At 44.2% G+C, this 17,707-nt stretch overlaps 2 protein-coding genes and 1 long non-coding RNA gene across 6 annotated transcripts in view; 2 read left to right on the forward strand and 1 right to left on the reverse strand.

Moving 5' to 3' along the window:
• The window catches only part of LOC133636330 (zinc finger protein 25-like), a 1,044,419-nt gene that overhangs the window by 846,502 nt on the left and 180,210 nt on the right, over positions 1-17,707 (reverse strand). The window lies entirely within an intron of this gene.
• Positions 1-17,707, forward strand: part of LOC133636332 (zinc finger protein 25-like) — a 341,291-nt gene that overhangs the window by 74,390 nt on the left and 249,194 nt on the right. The window lies entirely within an intron of this gene.
• On the forward strand, positions 7,373-8,118 carry LOC133636354 (uncharacterized). Its single transcript, XR_009822228.1, has 3 exons — positions 7,373-7,473; positions 7,774-7,843; positions 7,916-8,118. It is a non-coding gene; the product is annotated as an uncharacterized LOC133636354 (long non-coding RNA).

Here is a 17,707-nt window from a genome sequence, read left to right on the forward strand (position 1 = left end):
TTGTTTGGCCAACTGTAACATTTTGAGACAAACTCTTGGCCTTTTACTTTGCCATACATACCTAGATAACCATAACCATAACCTTAGCTCTCCACTCTGCACTGAGCCACCTGGAATGCCGGGGGAACTATGTCAGGATGCTTTTCATCGACTATAGCTCCGCCTTCAATACCATCATACCAGACATCCTGGTCACCAAACTGCTGGACTTAGGCCTCCCCACACCCACATGTTTTTGGATTAAGGACTTCCTGACCAACCGACCTCAGACAGTGAAACTCGGCCCCATCTCTCCTCCTCCCGCACACTCAGTACCGGCTCTCCACAGGGCTGTGTGCTGAGCCCTTTGCTGTATTCCCTCTACACCCATGACTGTAGTCCAGCACACCCGTAGAACATCATCATCAAATTTGCCGATGACACAATGGTGGTTGGACCCATTACAGGGGGGATGAGTCTGCATACAGAGATGAGGTCCTGAAACTATCAGCGTGGTGTTCAGTGAATAACCTGGCACTGAACACCACTAAAACCAAGGAACTCATTTTTGACTTCAGGAAAAACACTGCAAACCCCGCCCACCTCTACATCAACGGCGAAGAGGTAGAGAGAGGCAGGACCTTCAAGTTCCTCGGCACCCTCATATCTGCTGATCTCTCCTGGACCCAAAATACAACTGTGGTCATCCTCCACTTCCTGAGGGTGCTGAGGAAGAACAGACTGGAGAGGCAGCTGATGGTGACCTTTTATCGCTCGGCTGTCGAGAGCCTGCTGACGTACTGCATAACAGTGTGGTACGCCAGCTACACTGAAGCAGACAAAAAGGCAATTCAGAGGGTCAAAGTCTGCACAAAAAATCCTTAGCTGCCCCCTCCTCTCCCTGAAGGATTTACACAACTCCCGTTGCCTCAACAGAACAAAAAGCATCACCAAGGACAGCACACACTCTGGCTTCCACCTGTTCCACCCGCTACCATCGGGCAGGCGCTGTAGGTCCATCAGAGCCAGAACAAACAGGCTCAGAGACAGCTTCTTTACCAGAGCTGCCCCCATCTTGAACTCAAACTTATAATAAATAATTCACCCCTATACAATATCCTACCCTGTGCAATATTACCCTTCGAGTGCAATACATCCGACCCTGATTGTTATTTATTACTCAGGTTCTCTTGTCTTGTTCTGTATATTGTACAGTATTTTGTATTTCTATAGTGTTTTGTATATTGTACAGGATTGCTTATTATTTTTAGCGGATAGTAGTCTGTTTATTTCAATTCTTATTTTTTTAATCTTTATTACTTCTTTTGTAATTTATTTTTATCCCATATTTGTTCCCACTACCGCACCTTAAGTTGGAGTCCTTAATCTCGTTATATGCAAATATAATGACAATAAAGTCCATTATATTCTATTATTTTCTTTCATTCAATGAATAAGTTGGTGAGCAGTAGAAAAACAGCTGATGAGGAAGTTTGGCGGCAAACTTGTCACACCTGTTGTGCTTGTCAGGTCAGGTGATTTCCCAGAAAAGCCACGCAGGCATTTACCTGACGTGGCCACAAGGGGCGCTTGTAGAAGACTTCTTGTCAGTTGACTGCTGCCACTTTTCAGCAATAGCGCCACCAGGGGGTGGCTCTCGGCCGCTTCACTGGCCAGTGTCAATTGTAGTAGCATCACTTATGCATTTCATCCCAAATGCACACACACACACACACACACACACGCACACACACGCACACACACACACACACACACACACACACACACACACACACACACACACACACACACACACACACACACACACACACACACACCCCTACCCAGTGTGTGGAAAATAGCTATCAGTTGTTATTCCTGTTGATGAAAAGTAAGATGCAGGCTATGATTATTAGTGTCAATGTGGACTTCCTCACGCTGCAGGTGTTTACTGGTCAGACAACACAATGAAATGAAAATAATGTCAAAGAAGAGGGGAAGTGATGACTCCATGCTAGTTGGTAGAGTAAAAGACAAGCTAAAAAAAAGATGACTATGTCTATTCTTCCTCTGCTCAAAAGACCTAACCTCGATCCTGACCTCATAGTAAACTACCGGCCGGTGTCCCACCTTCCGTTTATTTCCAAAATCCTCGAAAAAATTGTCGCACAGCAGCTAAATGAACACTTAGCGTCTAACAATCTCTGTGAACCTTTTCAATCCGGTTTCAGGGCAATTTACTCTACGGAGACAGCCCTCGCAAAAATGACTAATGATCTATTGCTAACGATGGATTCTGCCTGCACTCTTTAGTATCTACATGCTGCCGCCAGGTGGCATCATACGTGTTAGCTTTCACTGTTATGCTGATGACACCCAACTCTACATGCCCCTAAAGCTGACCAACACGCCGGATTGTAGTCAGCTGGAGGCGTGTGTGAGGGGCGTGGCCTGCGGACCTGCAGCAAGGCGGGATGTGCCAGGATCGGCTTCGAGATTAGCGACAGGTGCGTGGATGACACAGCTGAGAGTGTTTGTGTCAGGTTCAAACACTGATGACATCTATTAATCAGACAAGAAGCAAGGAATCAATCAGAGACAGAGTTCAATCTACCTCATGAGGAGAACACATGGAGCCGGACCCTTAGTCACAGTCTCGCCCCACGCTCTAAGGTCCAGCTCTTGCGTCCCTCTTTTTATTCAGGAGTTCCACAGTCAACAATACTAAGGCCGCCTCTCAAAGGAGTGGTCACATATTTTATGCAAAGCAGGTCCAGGACGCGCGATACGTGACGGAATGTTCTGGGAGCCTTGTGATTTCGCCCCATCAACGCTTCGTCTGCGTGTTGGAATCTTATCTTGTTGAGGTCCTTGAAGTCTCTGCCTCGTCCGCGTGCCGTCATCCCATCTTCGCTGAGGTCGGTTGAAGTCCTTGGCTGTTAGCGGGCTCAAACAAAGATAACATCTACGGCTGAGGCCACCCCTCAGACAAGAAGTATTTGTCCTTGCTCACATTAGAAAAAGTCCAACTTGAGCACAATAGCTAAATAACTAAAGCAACAGACTTTAAGCATACTAAAGTTACTGTGATAATATATACATAATTATTCTAACAGTTTGTCTGATCACCTGTCGCTCTGTTAGAGGGAGCAGTCGGGAAGGAGAAGGGGGTTGTTGGTGGTCATTTAGGGTGGCGAGTTGGCAGCAGAGCACGACAGAGAGACTGAAGGAAAACCATTTGTGTGCTCACTGGAAGATTGACAGACATTTGCTGAAAAGCATAAAAGAACCAGTTATTGAAAAATAAATCATATTTTGCAAATATGACCGAAGCTGTCATGTCCGTCTCTGGTGATCCAAGGAACCCTGGGGAGCAAGACCTCCACAATTTTGCGCCCAACCTGGCTGGACCACCGGAGGCAGGGGAGGACGACCCCATGACGGCTCTCGCGGGCGTGATCGCCAAGGTGGCAGCGAGCAGCCGCCAACAGCTCGAGGTAGCCCGCCAACAGTGCCAGGTCCTGCGGGCGTTGGCGGACAAGATGGGCGGGGCACGGCCAATGCCGATGGCCGTCACCATACACCACATGGGGGAGGAAGAGGAACCCCATGCCTTTTTGGACATTTTTGCAGCCACGGCGAGAGCATGTGCGTGGCCGGAGGAAGAGTGGGGGGTGCGGCTCTTGCCGCTCCTGACTGGGGAGGCGCAGCGTGCGGCGCTCAGCCTGCCAGCGGCATCCAGAATGCGCTTCACGGACTTGAGGAAGGCGGTGCTGGACCGGACGGGAGGCACCGCTGAAGATTACCGGCGCCAGTTCCGATCCGTGCGTCTGGGGAAGGAGGACCGACCATTCACCTTTTGTCAGCGGCTCCGGGAAGCAGCAACGCGCTGGCTGCAGCCGGGAGAGGGAGATGGCAGGCTGCTGGACCAGATCATCCGGGAGAAGTTCCTGGAGGCGATCCCGACGGAGACAGCCAACTGGGTCCGGTACCACCGGCCCCGGGACCTCGCAGCTGCGGTGACCCTCGCCGAGGACCACTTGGCCGTCCACCGCGAGGCGCAACCGGCACCAACGGCGCACGGATAGAGCGTGCGACATAAAAAGGAGAGCGTAGAGCACATTCCCCACCTTAATCCGCGTAACTCTCCTTTTACTCTTTCACCGCAGGTCCCGGCTGCTTCCCCCAGAACATCTCCCGCGCCGACGGCCCCTCAAACGCTTGGGCGGGCGTGCTGGAGGCGTGGGCGGGCCGGTCACGCGCGTCAGGGACCTCAGCAGGTGGAGGTGGGGTGTGTGACCAGGGTGGCCGGCCCTTCAGTGCCCTCCCCTCTGCAATGATGTATTTTACTGACAACAAGTGACACACTTTATCCCATGCTTGTGCAACAGCACACATCTCATTGTGACAAATGTGAATGTTTGAAGGGGAACAAAATATGATCTCTGAAAGGGTTACATGTCTCAAATTCTACACAGTAGGACACCCACCCAGACATACCACATACAGAATCACAATCAGAAATACTTTAATAATCCCAGAGGGGAAATACAGATTTTCAGCACAATCCCATTCAAGATCAGACAAACATTACAGGGAGACAGAACAGGATCACTGATGGGTCTGCCAACTTCCGGCGCCCCTTACAAAAAAGGTGAGAAACAACGTCAAAGAACACAAAGGACATTAAAGACATTAAAAGAGCAGAGCTGATGCAACCAGCCACTTCTACACACAGCCACAAAATTAAAACAACAACAACAAAAAACAAACATATACACTCTGTGGTGTTCCACGCATCGTCTGCTGGGGTGGGCAGAACATGGCCAGAGTCAGGAGCAGACCCAACAAAGCAACCAAGAGAGCCGACTCCACCCTCGGCCGCCCACCAACTCTTGGCCAGTGTCCAGTCTGCATGGATGAGCGAGGATACGTCCAAGGAGACTGAGGTGTCCGATACCTGCTCATTCAGCCATGACACTGTGAAGCTTCTCCAGCTCCGCAGTCCTGTCTCTTGATCCGCATCTCCTCCAGTCTCTCCAAACTATGCTGTCCTGTCTCTCCAAACTCTGCAGTCCTGTCTCTTCATCCACATCTCCTCCAGTCTCTCCAAACTCTGCAGCCCTGTCTCTTCATCCACATCTCCTCCAGTCTCTCCAAACTCTGCAGTCCTGTCTCTTCATCCACATCTCCTCCAGTCTCTCCAAACTCTGCAGTCCTGTCTCTTCATCCACATCTCCTCCAGTCTCTCCAAACTCTGCAGTCCTGTCTCTTCATCCACATCTCCTCCAGTCTCTCCAAACTCTGCTGTCCTGTCTCTTCATCCACATCTCCTCCAGTCTCTCCAAACGGACTCTGGTGTGGTAGAGACCCAGCAGCTGGTCTCCATGGCCAAAAGGCTACTGGGAGGCAGATCCATAAAAAAGCATGGCAGAAGTCATGAAAGTGCCCCCCCCTGTCACACAGTCCCAAAAGGGTTCCCAACCAAAAGGCAACACAAGCCCACATGAAAAGAAGAGGGAAACATCCGGAACACAAAAGGATGACACAAGAGCACAGAGCTCCTGCCACCAGCAGCCACTACAGTGGCGCCATCTTGTACAGCTCATGAAAACAAGATATTTTTCATATCATTTATATTAGAAAATATTCAAATAAAAATGAGTGCTGTTAATTGATTATTATAATTCAACATTTGACTTGTTTTGTGTGGTTTGTAAGATGACAAAGTTTAGTTTGAGAATAGTGAGAGAGTGAAAGTAGTGATACAATGAGTCTACTTGTTCATACAATAATGTGTGTCAAATGAGCAGGCTGGAGCCTACGTTAGCTGTCATCTGGCTGTGCTACACTCTGGACAAGTCACTAGTGGATGACAACAAACAGTTGATTGTAGAGCAAGGATGTGAGTGTGCATGTGTGTTACACACATATCACTGTCTGCTAGAGGCTGCATTCAATTGTATTGTGACACATTCAACTTCTACTCAGTAAGAAACTTAATAATGACCTTAGTTACCTTATCACCATGTGTAAAATGTGCTCTTGTAAAATGTGTCATTGAATAATAATACTCTGACTTCATCATGAAAGAAAATGAAAGAAATGGGGTGCATGAGGCCAGGCAGGCACTGTCAAGAAGACAAACAATGAATGGGGTAGATAGATAGATAGATAGATAGTACTTTATTGAGGGGCCCACAAAGAGACTCTTTCAGAGGGACCACAATTCCCAGCAACGGCCTTGACAAGCAATATTAAATACATAACTATGATATCAATAAATGTAACAATGTTAGTCAAAGTTGTGTTTCTTATCTAAGTAAATGTAAGTCCTTACTACTCACCTGTGTGGATAAGTGTGTTCACTTTTGACAGCTACCACAAAACAAAAGTACAAACATAATAAAAATGATGTATTTGTGCGTTTAGGTGACTTGAAACAAGCATGCAGTCAATGTTTGGCTTCACCGTGTCTAATTTCACTTTGACTTTCTTTGATATTGTGTGTGTCATTGTGTGTGTCTGCCTCACACGTTCATTGTGTGTGTCTGCCTCACACGTTCATTGTGTGTGTCTGCCTCACACGTTCAGCACTTTGGCCACAGCCAGTCAATAGCATGAATGCTTTCTGATGACTTTTGAGTCAGGATGAAAGTTCCTGGCCGGGAATCCAAGCCATGCGAGGCAGAAGCGTGTCCCTCCCGTTACCCCACCAGGGACGCCTCACGCTTGCTTGCTTGGGAGACATCATGGAAGTGAAAGTTAAGAAACTTGATGTCTATCAATCATTATTTGTATTCAATACCATCACTGATTGGATGTCATTACTCTAAATCTCACCTTCATTCTTCTTTCTTTCTTTTCTTTCGAACTTGACACACCTTTTGTTTGTCAAGTCAGGTGATTTCCCACACAAGCATTTACCTGACGTGGCCACAAGGGGCGCTCTCTAGTGAGTTCAGTAGAAGACTTCTTCTGCTGCCACTTTTCTCTTCACAATAGCGTTTGGTCTTCCCTAGAAACAGTGACCTTGCAGAATGCTGACTCCTCATTGGCTCAGGTGGAGCATTATTAAAAGAGCTATAACAATAATAATATAATAATAGTAATATAACAATAGCGTTTGGTCTTCCCTAGAAACAGTGATGTTGCAGAATGCTGACTTCTCATTGGCTCAGGTGGAGCGATATTAAAAGAGCAATAACAATATAACAACAATAATAATATAATAATAATATAATAACTGTTCTGTCGTGTTTGTTGAATTTATTAATAATATATGTAAAACCAGTGTTTAACTTCACTTTGGTATTTAACAGTGAGGTGCACTTCCTCCTTTAGACAGCAGGAGGCAGCATTGCCTAGTTTACAGTAATGTCCATGATAGCAGGGCACAACAAGGAGTTCCTTTCAAGTAGACTTTAAGCTAGTTCGGTGACGATCGCAAACGTTTTCATCTGCTCCAATCTCATGCCAAACAAAGTATCATCGGTATGTATTGTTGAGTAGTATGTTAATATTTGATTGTGTTGTATTATTTGTTGGCTGTGATGTAATTTGGGACGTTTTATGGCCAAAAGTCAGTCATGCTAATTTTCGTTAATCACAATGTTAGCATAGTTAGCTAGTTTGCTATAAAGCACTTAAATTACATATTTTGTGGCATTTATTTGTCCATTTAAGTTCAATACACAGCATAATGCACGTTTTATCATAGTGGGCTTGTGTGTGTGTAATTGTCTGTGTATGCATGTCTGTAATGTAAGCATCCTTCTGCTTGTATGTTTACAGTTTTACCATTTTTTCGGTCAATAAACCTGTGGACTAGAAGACGTTTTTCAGAGTGTTTGATCAAGAAAAGGTGTGTGGTAAAGCCAAGATATTTCTACATATCGAGGGCGGCACAATAACAATAGCGTTTGGTCTTCCCTAGAAACAGTGACGTTGCAGAATGCTGACTCCTCATTGGCTCAGGTGGAGCATTATTAAACATTTCCTGCTTCATTTGTCCTGTTTGCAGTCAAGCGAGTGTTCGTCACTTTTGTCTTTCTCTGCGGGATTAAAAGTGACAAACATCTTTTTGTTTCATCAACTTCTTTTTATTCTTTCTTCTGGTCGTGCAAATGCACAGCGTGACGCCTGGTAAGTCCTTTTTAGAAAATGATTATTTATCAATCCTTCACTTATTTGACTTCTGAGAGTTTCTATGACTTATTCATTATATTCATTCTTATATTATTCATTCAAGCCCTTTATTACTTCATCCTGGTTCTTTTTAAACATGTTTTATTGTTTACCTTTTTCTTCATCACTCAACAAAATATTCAAAGTGTTCCAAGAAAGTTCCAGAAGCAGAGAAATCCGTGAGTTGTTTTGTTTTCAGTTGTTCTTGTTGAAAGACTTATTTTTCCCAGGCTTGTAAGAAGGAACACTGACTTCCTGAAGTCTTCAACCACGGAAGTGTCAGAAAGTCATCCAGTGTAGTAACATCATCCCGCCACAAGGTGTCAGTAAGAACAGAACAGCTTGTGTTCATATTCAGCCTCCATTGGAGAAAAGATATGTTTATTTTCAAAGTGTCAACAGATAATAAAATATATGATTGATGTGTTGTACTTGTCATAGAACACCATGTGAGTCTTGACTGTGATATCTAGCAGTGTTTCATGTTGACTTGAACACCCCACTGAAGACTGAATGTTGTACTTGTCATAGAACACCATGTGAGTCTTGACTGTGATATCTAGCAGTGTTTCATGTTGACTTTAAGACCCCACTGAAGACTGAATGTTGTACTTGTCATAGAACACCATGTGAGTCTTGACTGTGATATCTAGCAGTGTTTCATGTTGACTTTATGACCCCACTGAAGACTGAATGTTGTACTTGTCATAGAACACCATGTGAGTTGTTGCGTTTGACCAGATGTTCCTCCAAGTGGGATGTAAAACGCTGGTCAGTCCCAAGTTCCTTAGATGACATATAAACTGAACTCAAATGTACCACCAAGCACAGGGTAGGTATTTTGTAATGTATTGTCAAATATTTGAGAATAGAGACCAGCCTCGAACAACACATACGAATGCGTAGCCCAAGTTGATCTGACAACATCCCGGAATGCACTCTCCTCTTCAATATCTCTCCCCCCCCCCCCCCCACCCCCCCCCCCCTCAGGGCCGCACAGATGCCCATTGTGTCTGTTATCTCAAGTCGGCCCGAGAAGGGAAGCAGGGAGGACTCCTCTTCTCTGCCTCCTACTTCAAGGCCGTCCACAGTGCAAGCACTTTGTCATGAGACGATCAAAACAATGAAAAGAGTACAAGATGGAACATTAGCTATTTAAAATATGACTATAGAAATATAGAAAGAAGTAACTCTTAATTATGGATAAATGTGGATATATGCATCCGTCAATTCCCCCTTCAAGATCTTCTAAAAAGATCTTTACCTCTAGTACAACACTTCTAAAGCACGCCCCACATTAAAGTAGGTGCTGTTTTTTTTTAAATTTTTGAGCAAGCTAGCAATAAAATAAAAGCATAGCTACATGGGAGATAAATGGAGGGAGTTTATGTCAATGTCGTCATTGTCAGGGAAGGAAACTAGCAAATCTCGAAAGTCTTAAAGTCACCACTTTGCTAGACCCCTTTCAGAGACATAGCAAACCTAGAAACAGGGTGGGGTTGACCTTTGACAGCTCTAACAAAGATGCGAGTGCATGGGCGATAAAGCAACCGCATGAGGCTATAATGGCCAAGAAAACTTTAAAGGAGACTAGGGCAGACTTAATTATGTCAGTCCACCTGCCAAAGGTGGTCTAGAGCCAATCTTTAAATGGGTCAGAGACACCGGAAACTTCAGTAAGTTCCTTAGACAGGGCTTGGAGGCCTTCTAAGGCCTTCTGAACCAAGCCATTTATGTCAGTCAACTTAAAGGGGGCGGGATAAGTGTGGGGAAAGAACGTCCAGCGGAACAAGCAACACAGTCACCCAGGTTTTGGCTCTTAGCCATGCTAGTCATCCACCTGAGCCATAGGTTGCCTGCACCTGCTCCTAAGGTCAAAGCTACCAGGCCTTCGGTGGTGATGTCATTAGCACGCACAGATGTGAGAGCCTTTGAAACACCACCGAGGTGGGGTGGTACTTTGGGTGCAACAGAGGGTGTAGAGGTAGTTAACGCCCTCTCAAGGACATTAATTTTAATAATTCCTTTAGAGTCTGTATCAGTCAGGTCAACCCCCAAAACAACATAAAAGGGACGATGGGCACTACTTACCAGAGTATGTTGTCTGCATCCGACACCAATGGTTCAGGGTTGAGTCGTTACAAATATAGAGGTTATTACCACGGTAATAGCTATTGTGTCCCCCGTAATTAATCACACTGCACAGGTCAAAAAAATAAGTCTTGCTATCCCCTTTGACCCAGTCTATTTAAAGTCCGCTGTATGTTCTAAGACATTTGTCAGTCACTGTCGTCAGGAAGGAAGAACTGAAACACAAAGACACTAGAACAAGCCCAAGCAGCAGTCTGTCAGGGAATACTAGTCGGGTGTAACATACTGCCTTTCGTCTATCAAAATCAGAGTAATTTAGGTAACAAAACGGGGATAAACATCAAACTTTTCACTTAATGTAACGACACAGATAGTTATGCTGCAAACAAGCAAGAGAAATTGGATAACTTCGAGTATAAAGGCTGGTCTCAAATAAGGATATACAATATAGAAGTTGAAAAGAGTAATATAGGTAGAAAATCTCTCTCTCAGCGTCGTCTTCTGGGCTGTAGGATTATGTGTGTGTAATTAAAGCCTCGCTCTTCTATGACCTAGAGGGGGAGAGGTTACTAGCACAATCACCCCTTATGTGTGTTACCTCGTTAACACACACACTAAAAATGAGTCGTTTTCTGCTCCCGTTCTTCTTCAGATGCCTCAGGCTCAAAAGGCGCTGCTAGGGGGTCGAGTGGGGCAGATGTAGTGGCGATGTCAGCAATGACATCCGCTGGTAATCTGTCAGGTTCTTCAGCAGGAGTGTAGAGGGAGAGGTGGTACCAGGTGTCCCTTTAACCAACCAATCGAAGGGCGTGGGACGTCCGTTCCACGACCTTGAAGGGACCAGTCCACCCGGGCTCCGTCCACTTGCGTTTGATGACCTAGATCTTGACACTCTCAGCGGGCGGAAAGGAATCTAGAGTGGCGGGCTGTCATCCTCGTATCTGTACAGAAGAACTGGCACACAAATTCTGCATTTTTTGTGTAAAATACCATTTTGGTTTTACGCTGAGTCCTCCTTCCATGGGGGGCTGCTGGTCCTGTGAATGGCTGACCTGTATGCAGCTCATAGGGTGAAAGACTCAAAGGGCGGTAAAACAGTTTTATTCACGGACCTTCGAATGATCATTAACGCTAATTGCAACATGTCAATCCAATTAAATTTGGTCTGTGCACAGATTTTAGCCAATTAGTTTTTAATGTTCTGGTCCATCCTTTCAACCTTACCTTGGGACTCAGGATGGTACCCCAAACCTGTGTTCTAGTCCGAAAGCCTTTTCGACCAAGGCTAAGTGAGTTTTTTTTTTTTTTAATGGTTGCCGTTGTCTGACCTAATCTTTTTGGGGAAACCATGTCGGGGTATTAGGTCATTCACAAGTCATTTAATTACTGATATTGCATCCTCTTTTGAGGTTGTTGTTGCTTCCGGCCAACCACTGTGATTGTCAACACAAGTCAGTACGTACCTTTTCCCTTGTACCGTATTGATTATATCAGTGAAATCAAAGACTATACATGGTTCACCCTCACCTCCTCCATATATATACAGTCTGTATCTCCTGCTGGGGCTCCTGCGGTGGGTGTGCGTTGCCACGCCGGTATGATGTTGTGGCTGCAAACCGGGGCCTGTCTCGTTCAGAGGAGTTAGGACATTCACGTTGCCAGTGACCCGGCAGGTCGCAGATGTAACAGTTTCCACCCCGGACTGGCTTTGAATTATTGTGTTGTCCACCACCCGAGTCCAAACGTCTGGTCTCACGTCTGTTGAGGTTTCTTTCCTCCACCTGTTGGAACTCAAAAGCAAGGTCACCCACAGCTGAATATACCCTATCTGATTTTTGACCTTTTGGTTCTTTTGACTTTTTATCTTCGGCGATCTGTAATTTAAGTAGTTGCTTCCTTGTTGCTCTGTCATTAGCCCTATTTTGCATGGGATGAATAAAATGTCCCTGCCATATGTTGTTTTTGGCACCGTGTATATCAGGGTTAACTTTGTCCAAAGTGTTTGGCCAAAGGTTCCCTCCCGGAGGTACAGGTGGGAAAGCAAGGTCAACAATGGCTTGCATGTATGCATCGGCAAGAGACTTATATTATAGTATGTCCAAAGTGTTAATGTCATGTGTCAAAAATGTCTGCCGGAGAAAATGGTCAGACGTGTACAAGGGGTTAATTTTCGGAGGCAGGATTAATCTTAGAGGGGGCGTGTTAATACCTCCGTCTCTTGTCACTGGAGTAGGGGGCGGTGGCTTAGTCAAAGTCTGGGCGGGTCGTTTGACACACACACACACACATACACACTCAGCAGCACACACACACACACACACACTCACACACTCAGCAGCACACACACACGAGCACTCTCTCTGCGTTTCACCTACCATAAAACTTCCAGTTACTTTTTTATTTTATTTTACTTTATTTTTTACTTCCTTATTTTACCAGACGTTTGAGTTCACGACTTTTCGAGTATTGTAAACCCCCTCTTAACCCTTTCAAGGAACGTTCTCTTTTTTTTTCTTTTTAAACTGTACCTGCTAATTCCATTGTCGACAACCGTACATTCAATTGATCATCAAAGACAGTAATGATTCATCACATTCCTCCCCGACCGCCATCACATTTCTATCTGTCACACTTATTCATGTCAAACCCTGTGGTCATTGTGTCTCTCATGCCCCATCCGTAACCCGAGAATGTATTTCTCGTATTTTTCATAAGGACTTTAACCTTGAACTCTATTAGGGGTGACCAAATCCCCAGGGCGAACCACACCCGACTATTTGTTACTCGTCAGTGAAGCAGCCCGTCACGGTAATCTTTATCGTATTATTAATAAGGACTCTAACCTCAGAATTAAAAATATGAACGGACTTAAACCAACAACTTTATCGTATTATTAATAAGGACTCCAACCTCAGAATTAAAAATATATACGGACTGTAACCAAGAACTTTACCGTATTATTCAGAAGGACTCTAACCTTGCGAATTTTAATATACGGATGGACTTTAACCAATAACTTTATCAGGCACAGATGAAAGATTCAAGACACAATGACATGAGTTGACCACTATGTACAACTATTATGTAAAATGGCGGACAGGGCAAAAATGCAATCAATCTATCAAAATCACCACTCTGTGCCTGGGATTACAAAACAGTGTTTGACTTACAGACTTCAGGACAGACTCCTAACGCAGATTTTATCTAAAAAGAAAGGTTCTGCTTACCTTGAATTGGCCAATTGAGTCTATCCAGAAGATTGCAAGAAGTCATCAATCAACAGCGTGCCATCTCGGACGAAGCCCCCAAATTGTTGCGTTGACCAGCATTCCTCCAATGGGGAATTCAAATTGCTAGTCTCTCCCAGATTCTTTTTATGGCGATATGCTGTTGTTTATATTCAATCACCAGGCAGAAGTTGGTATTTTGTGGTTTATTCTCCAAGCTTAGAGGACAAACCTGAGACCAATCCAGCACCCAAGCGTTCCCTAGCCCGGTCCAGATCGGTCTACCAAAACCCCGGAACTCCTGTCTACTTCCTCCTTCTCCTGTCCCCCCCCCCCCCCCCCACCTGCTGTTTCCCCAGTCTAGCTGTGCTCCGTATCTCAGGAATGTAATGGCAGTCTCAACAAAGACAGCGCTCTGACTCTAACCAAGGACACTCGAATCCAAGCACTTTGTACCACACGAGACATTAGCTGATGTAAATATGACTATAGGAGTTTTTAGAAAGAAGTAACACTTAAATATGGATATGGCTTCCAACAGTAGGTTGCACAGTGAAGTACATATTCCGTACAATTGACCACTAAATGGTAACACCCGAATAAGTTTTTCAACTTGTTTAAGTCGGGGTCCACTTAAATTGATTCATGATACAGATATATACTATCATATATACTATCATCATAATACAGTCTTCACACAAGATAATCACATTGAATTATTTACATTATTTACAATCAGGGGTGTGGAGGGAGGGGGGGGGGGATATGGACATCAAGTAGTGGACATAGAGAGAGAGAGAGAGAGAGAGAGAGAGAGAGAGAGAGAGAGAGAGAGAGAGAGAGAGAGAGAGAGAGAGAGAGATCAGAAGGCATAAGAAAAAGAAAAAGTATCTGCATTTGATTGTTTACATTTGATTATTAGCAATCCGGGGAGGGTGTTAGTTTAGGGTTGTAGCTGCCTGGAGGTGAACTTTTATTGCGGTTTTGAAGGAGGATAGAGATGCCCTAAAAGAATTGTGTGGTCGACTGTGTCGCAAGGCTGGAAAGCATTAACCGTGTATTTACATGTCCACGGTTTAATAGTATTGTTGATCTTCTGTCTATCCTTCCAGTCAGGGATTTATTTATTTTGTTTCTATGTGCAGTTAAGCACGATTTTATCACGTTAGCTCCGTAGCTAAAGTGTTTCGTCGATGTATTGTCGTGGAGATAAAAGTCACTGTGAATGTCCATTTCGCGTTCTCGACTCATTTTCAAGAGGATATAGTATCCGAGGTGGTTTAAAATACAAATCCGTGATCCACAATAGAAAAAGGAGAGAGTGTGGAATCCAATGAGCCAGCTTGTACCTAAGTTACGGTCAGAGCGAAAAAAGATATGTCTTGCACTGCATTCTAGTCCTTAACTCTAACGTTCCTCATCCACAAATCTTTCATCCTCGCTCAAATTAATGGGGTAATCGTCGCTTTCTCGGTCCGAATCGCTCTCGCTGCATTGAAAACAATAGGAAAATGTGAGGAGCCTGTCAACTGACTACGTCACGCTACTTCCGGTAGGGGCAAGGCTTTTTTTATCAGATACCAAAAGTTGCGATCTTTGTCGTCGTTGTTCTCTACTAAATCCTTTCAGCAAAAATATGGCAATATCGCGAAATGATCAAGTATGACACATAGAATGGATGTGCTATCCCCGTTTAAATTTAAAAAAATAATTTCAGTAGGCCTTTAAAAGCAGGTTATTAAAAACCTTTAAAAGTGCAGATTCAGTACTGTGCAAAGCTTTGTATCCAGACTGAAATGGATCTAAAGTGCTATTTTCATCTAAAAAACGCTGCAGTTGCGCCAAAACACATTTCTCCAAAATTTTTGACACAAAAGGTAATTTAGAAATAGGCCGATGATTTGACAAACTTGTAGGATTAAGACCTGTTTTTTTTTATCAAAGGCTCAACAACAGCTCTTTTACAAAAAGAGGGCACACTGCCAGAAATCAAGCTGCTGTTGATGATGTCCCTAACAGACAAGTCAATAGAGTACCAGACTTCTTTAAAAAAGCGAGGGGGGACTGGGTCTGTGGGACAGGACTAGGGTTTTAGTTTGTCAACTATTCCTGTAAGCTCAGGCATGGACACAGGCTCAACCTGACAAAACACAGCCGAGCACTGAGTGGCCACTTTAAAACTCAATGGAGAACGAGAAAGATTTGCCCGAATAGAAGCAATCTTGTCATTAAAAAAGGAGAGAAATTTTTCACAAGTTTCACTTGTCATCTCTAGTGAAGTGGCTGGATTCAGATTAAGAACAGAACTAATAGTTTTAAAAAGAACAAGTGGCTTGCTGATACTATTTGAAATTAAGTCTGACAGATATTTGGTTTTCTCAGCTTTAACCACACTTGGATAATTCCGTCAGCTTTCTTTTAAAATTTGATAAGAGACCTCCAAGTGATCCCCTTTCCACTTGCGCTCCGCCCTTCGCCACTCACGCAGAGCTGTGCGTGTGGTTTCATTGAGCCAAGGTTCCTGTTTTGACTTTGGACGTATAGCTCTGAGGGGCGCTATACTGTCCAGAATCTCAGAACATGTGGAAATAAAAGAGCACATCAATTGTTCAGTGTCTGCAGAGTGTGACATACTTACTCTGCATGGACACAGTGAATAAAGGAGAAAAGGCGGCTGCAGTGTCAGACCTAATAACACGCCAATCAATCAAAACTTAAATTAAACATAACAGGACTGTGATCAGAAAACACCGCATCACCAACGACATTGTCAACATTAAAACCTAAGACAGTACAAGGTCTAGTGTATGCCCGCGTTCATGTGTAGAACCAGACACAGACTGTACAAAGTTAAATGAGTCAATGACATTCAGGAAGCTCCTGGAGAGCGGCTCGTCTGGGCAGCAGGTGTGAATATTAAAATCACCAACAATAAGGACACGATCATATTTAGGCAGGATTTCAGCCAGAAATTTAGAAAAGTCAGTTATAAAGTCTTTATGGTACTTGGGTGGTCGATAGAGGACGGCACATAGGACAACATCAGAAAGACCCAGTTCAAACATGCACAGTTCGAAGCTTGAAAAGGAGGATTGTAGGCGGATCTGACGGCATTTAAAGTCATTTTTAAAAACAACTGCTAATCCTCCTCCTTTTCGGCCGGATGACCGCGGAGAATTAAAATACGAGCACTCCGGTGGTGAAAGTTCATTAAGAGGGTCGGACTCACCAGTTCTCAGCCATGTCTCCGTCACACAGAGGAAGTCCAGTCCACGGGAAATGAATAAATCCTTCAGGATAAATGTTTCGATCCTTCAGGTGGTACTGCATCAAAAGCCGACATCAGTATGTAAAGGATATCACCACATGGGCTCGGGAACACTTCAGAAAACCACTGTCAGTAACTACAGTTGGTCGCTACATCTGTAAGTGCAAGTTAAAACTCTGCAATGCAAAGCCAAAGCCATTTATCAACAACACCCAGAAGCGCTGCGCTGGGCCCGAGCTCATCTAAGATGGACTAATGCAAAGTGGAAAAGTGTTCTGTGGTCTGACGAGTCCACATTTCAAATTGTTTTTGGAAACTGTGGATGTCGTCTCTTCCGAAGAGGAAAAGAACCATCCGGATTGTTCTCGGCGCAAAGTTCAAAAGCCATCATCTGTGATGGTATGGGGGTGTATTAGTGCCCAAGGCATGGGTAACTTACACATCTGTGAAGGCACCATTAATGCTGAAAGGTACATACAGGTTTTGGAACAACATATGTTGCCATCCAAACAACGTTATCATGGACACCCCTGCTTATTTCATGACAACTTTTTTGCGATGTGTTGCTGCCATTAAATTCTAAGTTAATGATTATTTACATTAAAAAATGAAGTTTCTCAGTGTGAACATTAAATGGCTTGTCTTTGCAGTGTATTCAATTGAATATAAGTTGAAAAAGATTTGCAAATCATTGTATTCTGTTTTTATTTACCATTTACACAACGTGACAACTTCACTGGTTTTGGCTTTTGCACAACAGACTTTATATATGCTTTTTCTGAGTTTGTGCCTAGTGTGGTACCTAAATATGACATACTTTTAATTGTTGGACACCTCAACATTCATGTCGGCTGTCCTCTGAAGCCACTTTCTAAAAGAGTTTTTACATATTTTGGACTCTTTTAATTTTGTACAACATGTTGCTGTTCCCACTCAAGAACAGGGCCAGACTTTG

Source organism: Entelurus aequoreus, linkage group LG20 (genome assembly GCF_033978785.1).
Source record: "Entelurus aequoreus isolate RoL-2023_Sb linkage group LG20, RoL_Eaeq_v1.1, whole genome shotgun sequence".
In the NCBI taxonomy this organism is placed as follows: Eukaryota; Metazoa; Chordata; class Actinopteri; order Syngnathiformes; family Syngnathidae; genus Entelurus; species Entelurus aequoreus.